General features: G+C 59.1%; 1 protein-coding gene across 1 annotated transcript in view; it reads right to left on the bottom strand.

The window, feature by feature from the left end:
* The window catches only part of LOC113212480 (WAS/WASL-interacting protein family member 1-like), a 39,090-nt gene extending 27,749 nt beyond the window's left edge, over positions 1–11,341 (bottom strand). Inside the window, exon 1 of the mRNA XM_052266047.1 lies at positions 11,051–11,341. The gene's annotated coding sequence lies outside the window, so the exon portion shown is untranslated. The remainder of the gene's footprint in view (positions 1–11,050) is intronic.

The following is an 11,341-nucleotide window of genomic DNA, read 5'->3' as shown; positions in this document are numbered from 1 at the left end:
CCCGGGGTGTTTGCTGACACATTAACTCAGTCACGTACGGGACCCGGCGAGCCCAGCTGAGCCGGGCGGGTTGGCATGGGGATGGGGAAACAGCGTGGAATTCGCGGACGGCCGGGACGCGGGGGCAGCGCGTGACTGCAGCACATTCGACAACCTGTACGAACTGCAGCTGCAGGTCACAGGCAGCTGAGCTACAGAGTACGCCCGAGCTGAACGTCCAGAGGCGGCTAGGCTGCAGACAGCCAGGCTGAGCAGGACCACCGCTGCATAGGAGAACCGACCTTAACTACAGGCGGCTACAGACATATGGTTCGAGCTGGACTACAGGCAGCTGGAGAATATCGGCCCCTGGGCAGGCAGCTGGGCTACGCTCGCTACAGGCAGCTGGGCTACGCTCGCTACAGGCAGCTGGGCCACGCTCGCTACAGGCCGGTCGGCCGGACTGCCGTGGGCTGCCGGGGGGTCGTGGGCGCGGCCCGCTGCATTGCAAAATGCCATACCGGCCGCCGGCTCGGCTCGAGTCAAAAATAAGCCGTGACAGAGGCCTTTCGGCCCGGCCGCGGGGCCGCCCGCGGGCGGCCGTTCGGTGGGCTTCAGCAGCTCCAGCCAGCGCCCGCCAGCCGCCGGCCAGCCGCCCGCACCGGGCTGCACCTCTGGGCGACACACGGCGGCAACGAAAAAAACAAACGGTGATTTATATGCAAGTGGGAGAGGGGTGGTAGGTATGTGTTAGACTCTCGGTGGCGTGGCGTCCACAAGCCGGAGCGGGGGGAAGGGGAAGGGGTTAGGAGCGGGACCTTCGCAGCCGCCGCCACCGAGGCAGCCGGCTCCACCCCCACCGCGCGGTCGGCCTGGATAAGACGAGTAAACTGGGCCACTCCTGCACCTGTACGACACCTACACGGTCAGACGACAACAACAACTGCTGCTCGGTCAAAAAAAAAAGCAGCCACATAAAATTTGATCAGCGTCTCCGTCGTCCCCTTCACATTGAATGCCCGCTAACGACTCTAACCCTGAGCCCCACGCGCAGCAGACCGCCGGGATGCGGTGAAACGAAGCGATCATCCGCCCTTCTTCTCTGTGGTTTGAAGAGACGCCGGGGACCAAGGAGACGCATTCTCTCTCCCCGGTCCCATGTCGGGCCTGGGCCGCACCACACATCGGGGTCAAGTGAACAATATGCGCCCCAATGAGGTGCGCCGTTACGTTAGCGGACTGACCGGCCAGTTTGCGTCATGCGGGTGGCTGACATTTGGGAGCAACTTATGCAACGGCTGCCCTGCCACCCCGCCCCGCTTGCCGCCCGGCTTGCCGAGAGCCGTCGTCGGGCGATCGTCGGGCTGCCGTCGGGTGGCCAACGGGCCACCACTGGACCGCCATTGGACTGCCGTCAGGTCAATGTCGCACTCCCGTGCAAGCACCAGCGTGCTCCAAGGATTGAAGTGCCATTCTCTACCGCTCAGAATGTCACAGCAGTATGCGGGTTCGCCTACTCGCTCCCGCACTACTGCTACTCAACTCCATGGCCCCTGCATGGGATATGGGTGATTTCACAAATAAGATGCATGTCGGTGTCCGAGAATTCAACTCATCTGTATTTCCCCCAATCGTCACCGTAGCTAAAACGAACACATTATTACCAAAATATAGCGTGTCTGAGACTTGGCAAGGCCATTTAATTGCTTTCAAACACATTTCATCACCATTAAATATATCTTAAACTTCCCTAGCAGACGGAAAATGCGCTGTCCCCGACCCCGCTTTACTGTCTGTTTTCGTTATCATCGCTCGTACCTTTTTGAACCTGGTCGAAACACCCATGTTTTTCGTTAAACAACTCTATGATACATCGCATTACTACTATATCGAGGTCCCAAATTACCAATAGAAGAGAAACGAACACTTTAAAAAGTGTCACCAGGTTTGTCAGAATTCGGATAACCGTTGCAGTTATCTCAAATTTCTGGTAAGGTGCAGCGTGCAGTGTGTAGTGAGTGCTCACGGTCGTAAAAGACAGAAGTAGGAATCTGGTGGTCAGAAGGTGATAAGGTAAATATAATTTTCTTCGTTTTAAAGTCCGTTAAACTAACCCTATTTCGTGCGTGACAAAACCACAACTGAACTGATTATCTTAAATTATTTTAAAGTCAGAAAGTAGTTGGTCGTGAAATGTGTGTCAGAGAAGTGCTGCTCGGGTTTCTTAGCTGATTTTAGAGTAAATCCGATATAAAATCTATATTTCTTTAGTTATCTGAGTTAATCGTCAATCGGACACCGTGACGAAGGGGACAAAATTCGACAATTTTGAATAAAATACTATAAGTCTGCTACTGTTTTCGATTGAGATAGTTAAAGTACTTTATTAGACAATTTCTGAAGTGGTAAAGTAACCCTGACAAAGCTTGAAAAACAAAACATTTGTTATTATGCCTTTTGTAGGTTAGGTGTGACGGAGGGGACGTATATTAAATATTTTAACATAAATACTTATGGTGTGGAGCTTTTTTCAATTAAAATAGTCGTGTTTTAGCATGAGAAAACGTCTCCAGTTGTAATAGAACCTTGCCACATCATTATACTACAAAATATATTCGAGATAAACCGTTTGGACAGCCATCTTTGCCATTTTGGGGGAATTACCCAGAAATAGGTGGCTGGGAGCTCGCTAAAGAACGTTTTCTTTCTCCATAGATACCACTAATGCATTATAGATAGAAAAACCTCCACTTGCAAACGTTTTCAAAAACGAAAAAAAAGTGACCCAATATGCATCTTATTTGTGAAACCACCCATATGTAAACCCGCAACCCTGTCGTATAGCCCTGAAACCTCGCCTGACACACGGTGGTAGAAGTTCGCGGAAAGGGAAGTTCGCCTCGGTTCTCATGTTGGCTCCTAGCTCTACTCGTTAGCCTCCATGTGGACTATAGCATTTGTTACAGATTTCTGCCGTCGGACTAGCGTCAGAGAGCTGTCGGACTATGGTGCCGTCGGGCAGTCCGTCGGACGGTCAGCGCGGAGCTCTCGTCGGCGCCCGGCGTTGAAGTCTCCGTCTGCCGCGGCCGGAAGCCGTCCTGACGCCTCGGGCCCAGCCTCCTCCGCGGGACTCTCCAGCGACCTCTGGAGGAGGCATTTTCCAGGCACACTCGAGACGGTTCCAAGACGCGCGGCAGCCTCCAGCGGTGGGAACTGGACACGATTCGGCGAGGGGCTGAGGCGAGAGCTCCCGGCCCGAGGTGGGCTCATTCAGCGTTGTTCGACGTCAAGGTCCAGGAGTACGCGGCGGCCGCGAGCCAGCCCATAGCAAAGCATAGGGCTCGGGGCAAAGATAGGCCGACTATTGTTTAGTGCTTCTGCTGGTTACAGGAAGAATGTATTGTTACCTCGTGCATTTAATGAAAAATAAACTGCACCTATCAAAGGATAATTTCTTGAATTAAGCACGCTGAAGGGTCATCCCGAAAGTACGTCATCGTCATCGTCATCGTCATCCGTCACAAAATTAAATTACCAGGTCCAGCCTGCGGTGCGAGCCAGTGGAAGCTCCGATAGCGCCTAGTGGGTAGGCAACGTCTCGCGTGCAACACATGCGTGTACGGCGTGGTGGCCTACCCCGAGTCTCGCAGGCGCCGAGCTCCCGTGAGTGATTGCCGAATGAATCCGCGACAAGAAAAACGCGCAAAAATATGGATGATTTACATCGTTTTCGCCAAGCTCCCAGGTGGGTGGGTGGTTGTTTGCAAGCCGGCTCGGCGCTGCTGTTTGCCAACCCGGATGGCTTGCATATGGTTTGCCCGTTAGTTTGCGAGCGCGCGTCGTTAGGCGCACCGGCTCAGCCCCCCCTGTGCGCCCCCCTTGTACGGGAGCGCCCACACATATAAGGGTGTGGTGCCGTCTCGTCTGCAAGTAAATGGGGGAGCCGTTCTGGTCTATTTCACGTCCCCGTCGCGCCCTCAGGAGGCCATTTTACTCTGTAAGGTCCCTCCTGCCCTTCTTTTTAGACACTTCCACACACACACACACACACACACACACACACACGGCGCGTGCGCTGCAACAGTACGTCCCGTATTGGCCGTATTGCCGCGGTATTGCACGGATTCGGAAACGAAGCGAGCTCTATCCCTCTTTGCAATACGATATGGCGGCGGCTGGGCTGGGCAGGCTGGCCGCTGGCCGCCCGGCTACGGCGGCGGCGGCGTGGAGGATTGACGGTTGTGCAAACCCCCCAACGGCAGCCTATACGTTTTCGATAGAGAGGCCTGCTTGGCGCTGCTCACACCTCGCCTGGCCCGCCGCCGCCTCAGCCTGGCTCCCTTCAGACAGGAGCGAGCCACACCTCGCCGCGCGCACCAAAGCCTCGCGCGCAGAGTCATAATGCACTCCGCGCTGGATATTTGAAACTTGTTGAAACTCTGCCGCTGCCGCCGCCGCCGCCGCCGCCTCTCCCCTGTCCGCCGCTCTCCTCTTCGCGGCACGCGGCGCGCGGGGCCGGGGGAGGAGAGCGGGGCGCAGCGCAGGCGCGCCTAGCGGAGCGCGGCCAGCGGTGGGGGAGGGGGGGGGGGGGGGGCTAGCGGTGCAACAAGGCGGGCCCTGGTGGTGCCGAAGTGCGCCCGGTATGGAGAGCTCCCCGCCGACACGCGCCCACCTTAACTGTTTCCCGAACTGCTCGTCGAACTGTGCATCGGCGGGCGCAAACCATACATCGTCCGCACCGGGACATCCATATGATTCAAAAAAAAAAGAGAGAGAGAAAGACAGAAAAAAGAAAAGAAAGAAAGATCATCCCTTCTGCATAGGGTGAAAATGGAAGGTGGTGGAAATAATGAGCTTGGTCCTGGGGGTGGTGCGACGGTGGGGCAAAGCAGAGGGACTCCAGTCCAGTCGTTGGCGCGGGGCGCCGTGGCGTGGCGTGGCGAGGCTTGGCGCGCCGGGCGTTTCTGACGTGCCGCGGGTAGCGTGCCGCGCGCCGCACTAGCTCACTCGCTTCAAATTAATTAACGGCAGATTTCTCTTTTTTTCGCTTTTCGCGTTTCAAAATTTTTAATTCTTTGGCACACAACTACACCGCCACCACACTGCCCAGGGCCACCATAGCTCACAATCAGCGAGTAACGAGGACCAGTCTACCGACGTGGAGTAAGTAGCCTACTAGCGCAAAGCGAGTCACGGCTCGGCTGGGCAGAAGGGGCCGGCTTACACCTAGACTGCGACAAAGTTAAACAAAAAGCGGAAGGGAAAAAAATGTGACTTGCGGGACTAAGGACCTTTGAGTATACGGAGGTCGGATTGTTTGTTTTTTTACTGTAGTCTGACGAGTAATACGTTGAACAAGTGCGGGCCCGACGGGCCCCGCGTCCTGTATATACCCTACCTGTGCTTGATTTCTTACTTTTTTCTTGCCAGCAGTGTATCATAGACTCGCCAAAGGATGATCAGCCCCTCCCCCGCCCCCCTGGCGCTGGCGGCAGGACGCTCCGGCCCATAGCCGTTACAACACTTTTTATAACAGTGCAGTGCACAGAGACGGCTGGCCGGCCAGGGCGTCTTACGCAGTCTAATAACAACGTGCTTTTGCTCGTTGCGGCAGAGGTCTTCTTCTTTCACAGAGTGGCGCGATACGGCCACAGGAGGGAGCCGACCCTTATGGGCCGGCTCGCAACGATCTTGTTCGCGTCGCGAGAACATTATGAAAGCATCTTGAACTCCAGATTTGCATTCGGCACGCAAACGTTTTCTTAGGGGAGACACGATCACTTCCCGAGCAACTAACTTGTGATCTTAAGATGATATGCATAAAAAGGCCGCAGAAATCAGCATGAAACAACGGCAGCTCTCCGGCAGCGGCAGCGGTCACTACAAACTGCTGCAGGGGCGGCGGCACCAGCAGCAGCAGCAGCAACAACAACAACGCCGGCAGAAACTAGTTGCGATATATCAGTGCGGACAAAGGAAGAAGTAGAGTCGGGGAGGCGGGGCGGTGCTTGGGTGTGGTCGCGGTTAAGCTCGGGGCGTGGCGGGGCGTGGCGGGGCGTGGCGGGGCGTGGCGGGGCGTGGCGGGGCGTGGCGGGGCGTGGCGGGGCGTGGCGGGGCGTGGCGGGGCGTGGTAGGGCGTGGCGGGGCCGGAGTGGTGGGGCAGAGTGGTAAGTCTAGCAGGCCCGTCTACTGGTTGCCCCGCGTCCGCGTCCTTGAATCTCGCCACTGGGAAGGTATCCCTGCGCGTCGCGCCCCGGCCGCGTCCGGCACGGCGGCAGGTGCCTGCGGCTGCCTGCGCGGGGCCCGGGAGAGTCAACCACGCCCCCCAAAAAACAAACATAAACAAACCATTATTCGCCGTGTCTGAATTCTGCACGCGAATCGTGCAGAAAGTTGCGAAGGTATACTCCAAATGCTCGCGAAAAAGACTTTGGAGTAGGGGAAACTTTAGTACAACCTAAATACTTGCGGGTGGCAATCCTCGTGCATGTGGTCCATGCGGTGCAGCGAATCATCGTAAAGCTCTCTCGGCTCAAGCCACGTCCTCTTTGGGACACAAAAACTATGTCGTACTGCCCACGACTTAGTTTTATATTTGTTTTTGTTCAATCCTTGCGAACGATTGCGGCTGCTTCGTACTGCTGCGAACCAGTTTCAGGCGATTGCCTTTGAAATGCGCGAAGAACATCCTTTCGCGATTGCGAAGAACTTCCTTCGTAAAGCTCACAAAGCGGCAATATCCTTCGCAAGGAACTGTCAGGGACCTCGCCTCGTCCTATCCCCCCAAAGGAGCTCCGCGCCTCGAGCTCCGCTGACATTGTGTCGATGCGTTACCACACGCGCAGGAGGCCATCGTATTGTGAACATTCTCATTCACTCGCTCACGTCGGAAGCGGCGCGCTCGGCGCTACACAACCGCCCATTACTTCATTTCACTCAGCAAAACGATTCCACTCTATAAATAAAAGTGTGAGACCGCGTGGTGATGTTTCAATCACTGTAAGTAATATAATGTGTGTGTGAGAGCTTGGACGGCTGTGAGTGTTCTGTCTGGGAGATCGATCCCCGCAGTTCAGTATGGTCATGGTCTCAGTGCTGCATAATGACTGCCACACAACGTGTGATTCACTCACCAAAGACCCACCAAAGTTTATTTACAGCTTATATTCATCCTGCAGATCTTTCAGAAGTAATTATTAAAGTATGCAGCAAAGAACTTGCACAGTACCGTGCATTTGGCTTGAAGGAAGGCTCGATGAGATCAGTGCGGCTGTTGTGCCTGTTTCACGCTGCTCATAAGCCTTGTGTTTGGCAGAAGTGCGCTGTTCTCAAATCCATCACTCTAAAGAAAGTCCGCGTGGGTGTGCGACGGTTTGCAAAAAGACGGCTTGGAGCATCTCAATGCACGAGGAAGACAGACTTTTATGGCCTTTCACTCCAAATGCGACCATATCTCTGTTGGCCTCGTGATTCGACAAATTAATCCTGGGGCTGTTAGGACTTGTAGTTAGGGCACAAACAATAGTTTTTTTTCTTTCCAACGCGACGTACTTTATCGCCAAAGTGAATCCCAAGAGCCGCCTGAGCCCCGCCAACCCTCCCCCCTCAAGGGCCCGCCGCCGCCCGAACAGCGTGGGCCGAGGCGCTGCTTTCTCACGTTTGGGGCGAGAAGATACTCATCGTGAAAAACCGCGAAAAAGATTTCGTGGCAAATATAACAACTGTCTCTGTGTGGCCTGGCCTGGAGTCGTGCGCGCCGGGTCCCGCCGCCCCGGCGGCCCGGCGGCCCGCCGGTGGGGGCTTTCGCCGCGTGACCGCCCGCCCCGAAACAATTGAACGTACGCAATCCGACTGAACGGAAACTGACCGCCATAGCGACCAGCCGCTCCTGCTTTCGCCGGCCCGGGCGGCCCGGGCGGCCCGGGCCGCCGTGCGGAGCGGAGAGCGCACCCCCAATTTCAGACTAATAAAAAACGCATAATCCGTGCGCGGGCGTAGCCTACCGACCGGTATCGATAACTACGTCGGGACTCACGAGCCGATATATTTTCTCACTCCGCTCCTCACGATCGCGGTTTCAGAAATATGCCACGAAATATATAACAATGTGGAGGAAGGAGGCGGGGAGGACGAGGCATCTGGCACGCGACGACGCTCTTGGCGAAAGGAGGAAAGAGAAGAAGAAACAAAAAGAAACCAATTTTTTAGGTGCGTGCTCAGTGTCGAGCTGCGCCACCACGACGTGCCCTACCATGTGTTGTGCAGCCCACATGACGTCAGCGCCGACAGCGTCAACACCAAACTGTTGGCCGCGAAGCCATCGCAAATTATGTAATGAGCATTGTGAAGTCTAGCCGAATGCGTCGCGCGTGCCTCGGAGTCAGTGTGTGCGTTTGCGCAGCGTGTACGTGTGCGTGTGTTTGTTTGTTTGTTTGTGTTCGAGTGTGTGTGTCTACGTGTGCGAGTGCCGCCGTGCACTTGGCGCTAACACACTGTGTGTCTGGGGTCCGGGACACGATCCGGTTGTTGGGAGGGGGATCAAGCCACGAAACGAAACGGGTATTGAGCAAGGTTTGTCCAGATACGGGATCTGTCCGGAGCGGGGAGCACCGGCGGCGGCCGGCGGCGCGGAGCGCACTGCAGCTCAGCGCCTGCAGCGTAGGCAGCTCGGGCCGGCCGCGAGGCACGGCGGTGCAACGGGACTGCCTACCGCCCAGGCGCTCCCACCGGCGGCTGCAGCTCAGCGCCTGCAGCGTAGGCAGCTCGGGCCGGCCGCGAGGCACGGCGGTGCAACGGGACTGCCTACCGCCCAGGCGCTCCCACCGGCGGCTGCAGCTCAGCTCCTGCAGCGTAGGCAGCCCGAAACGGCCGCGAGGCACGGCGGCGCCACGGGACTGCCTACCACCCCGGCGCTCTCACAGGCCGGGCACCGGGCACCGCTGTCACGTGCCAATCGTTGCGTTTGCTGCGCAGAACTGCGTTTTCGAACGGTCCCTGATGCCGCACTCCGCACTCCGCACCCCCGCCGCGCTGCCGAGCCCCGCCCCTCCCGGGGCAGGCGGCTGGGGGGGCCCGCCAGCGCCAGCATACTCGACTTGTCGGACGGGCCGGCCGGCCGGTCGGGGTAGGGAAGGCGAGGGAAGGCGAGGGAAGGCCGCCCGCTTGCTCAACGCGTGTGTTTGCGACCTGAAATGCCCCACAACGCCGACGCACAGATGAACCTGCGGTGGCGGCGGCGGTGGCGGGGCAGGAGGAGAGAAGTAGTAGTGTGTGGGTATGGGCCGGGCCCCACAAAGGTCAGTCGGACGTCGCTGTCGAAGATGCGATGCGCCGGCGGCCCGGCCCGACCCGACGTCGGCCCGACATGCAGCCGACGTCGGCGGTATTCTAAAGGCGCGTGCCCGCCCGCTGAGGGGAGTGGGGAGGGAGGGCGCCGGCGCCTCCTGGCAGCGGTCCTGCGGCCGCGGGCCAGTCTGCGTGGTCCGCCCGCACACCCGAGAGGAGAGGCAGAGGGGAGGGCAGGGTGGGGGGGCAAGCGCTGATGAAACGCCGCTTATGCGAGCGAACACAAATCCTGGCCCCGCCCCGCCAACCACCCCATCCAGCTGACCGGCGGTGCGCTCTTCTGCGCTGCGGTGGCGTCGGCTGACTCCCCGGTGAGACGCAAAGAGGATATCCTGGCGCTGCGCTCTTCTCGTCTTCCTGGCGCGCGGGGCGGGGCGGGGGGCGACGCGGCTCGCCAGGCTATCGCTCCGCCACTTCCCTATGTTCTCCTCGACACACTATATAGCGCTCCGTTTCTCTCGCTTTTCAGGCCGTATATGAGGCTCCCCGGCCAGGGAGCGAGATGTGACACGCCATCCTGCGGAGCCGTATGGCGCCGCGACGCGCGACCGGCTGTCCCCGCCTTACCACGACGCCGCCACGCCACAAGAAATGGTTCAATCGCGCTGCACCGCACAGCTAACCGCGTCAAAGATCCTGCAGGGAGCGTCACCAAATACGGATCCTGGAGGCCCAGCAGACTGAATCCGAAGAAACCTCCAGGGGCGCTGCCCTGTGAGTGCGCGACGAGGACGGAGCTATACGGAAGGTATAGGAGAAGGTTCTTCGGAATCAGTCGGCAGTCGTAAGTCGCACCGCGCGTCCCCAAATTCAGCCCGATCGGGCAAGAGGAGGACGAGAGCGTGACGGGGTGGGGCGGGGCCGCTGGCCACATACAACGGCGCGTCGGGCATTGCGTAGCGATGATAAGTATGCGCGGGGGGACGCCTGCCCGGGCCACTTGGCAGCCCGTTGGCAGCCCCGTCGGCCCCTCATGCACCTGTTAGCGGGGTGTAGAGGGGCGGCGGTGTCGCGTCGCCCCGCCCCGCCCCGCCAGTCTCGGCCCTCTTGGCCGGCCCGCGGCCGCCCCCGGCTCGGACCGCGGTGGCGGCACAGGCCCGGACGCGTACCCGGCTCGGCTGGACTCTGGCCGGGCCTGCTGCTCGGCTCGAACGCATGGCGCAACCCGGCGCGGCGCGGCGGGCGCAGCTGGCCCGGCTCACTGGAGTACCGGAGGCGAGTGCAGGCCTGGTGGGCTTGCGGGTGAATGGACCCTCGGCGGGCGCGGGGCGAGGCGAGGCGGGTGGCTCCAGCTCGTAGGACCGCGGCGGCTCGAGGACAGCGTCGCCTAGCTCGGTCTCATCCTTCGACCGACCCTAGTGAAGGGGAAGAAGCTGAGACACCCTGCACCTACCACTGGGACAACGCTAGGCTACACCAGGGCACGTGGAATTTCGCGACAGAAACATTTTATCCTTCAGAACCGCAACTGGCAACAGCGCAACTCGCAGCTGCGGCGCTCTTCGGTCGGAGTGAACTGTAACGTTCATTTGCACTTTGCACAAGAGCGGCCGCGGGTGGCCAGTAACCGCCGGAGCTTCGCGGGGAGCTTCGCGGGGAGCTTCGCGGAGGCCCGCGGGAGCTTCGGGACTTGCTACACCACACTTCACACCTCGCTGGCTGCGCGACGCGGCGCGGGCCGCCCCTTTCCAGCTCCGCAGTCCGGCCAGCTCCACTCTCCACTCACCAGCAGAAGTAGAAAGCGCCGGGCCGAGCCAAGCGAAGGCGGGCGGAGCGAGTGAGCTGCGCGAGCTGTGCGAGCTGCGCGAGCTGCGCGAGCTGTGCGAGCTGCGCGAGCAGGGGCAGGACGAGCGGGCCGGGCGGGCTGTGCACAACCAGGGCCTTGTGCGGCTCCAACAGGAGCGGCTCGGCGACAAGCCGCGTCAGGCGGTAGGCGGGTTGCAGCGTATCCAATCGCACTCCCAGCGCACTCTGCGCGACACACTCCACACCACACCAGGCTGTTGTTGCGACTGAC

This window comes from Frankliniella occidentalis, unplaced genomic scaffold, assembly GCF_000697945.3.
Source record: "Frankliniella occidentalis isolate FOCC.00 unplaced genomic scaffold, Focc_3.1 Scaffold35, whole genome shotgun sequence".
NCBI lineage: Eukaryota > Metazoa > Arthropoda > Insecta > Thysanoptera > Thripidae > Frankliniella > Frankliniella occidentalis.
This window is presented reverse-complemented; position numbering and strand designations above follow the sequence as displayed.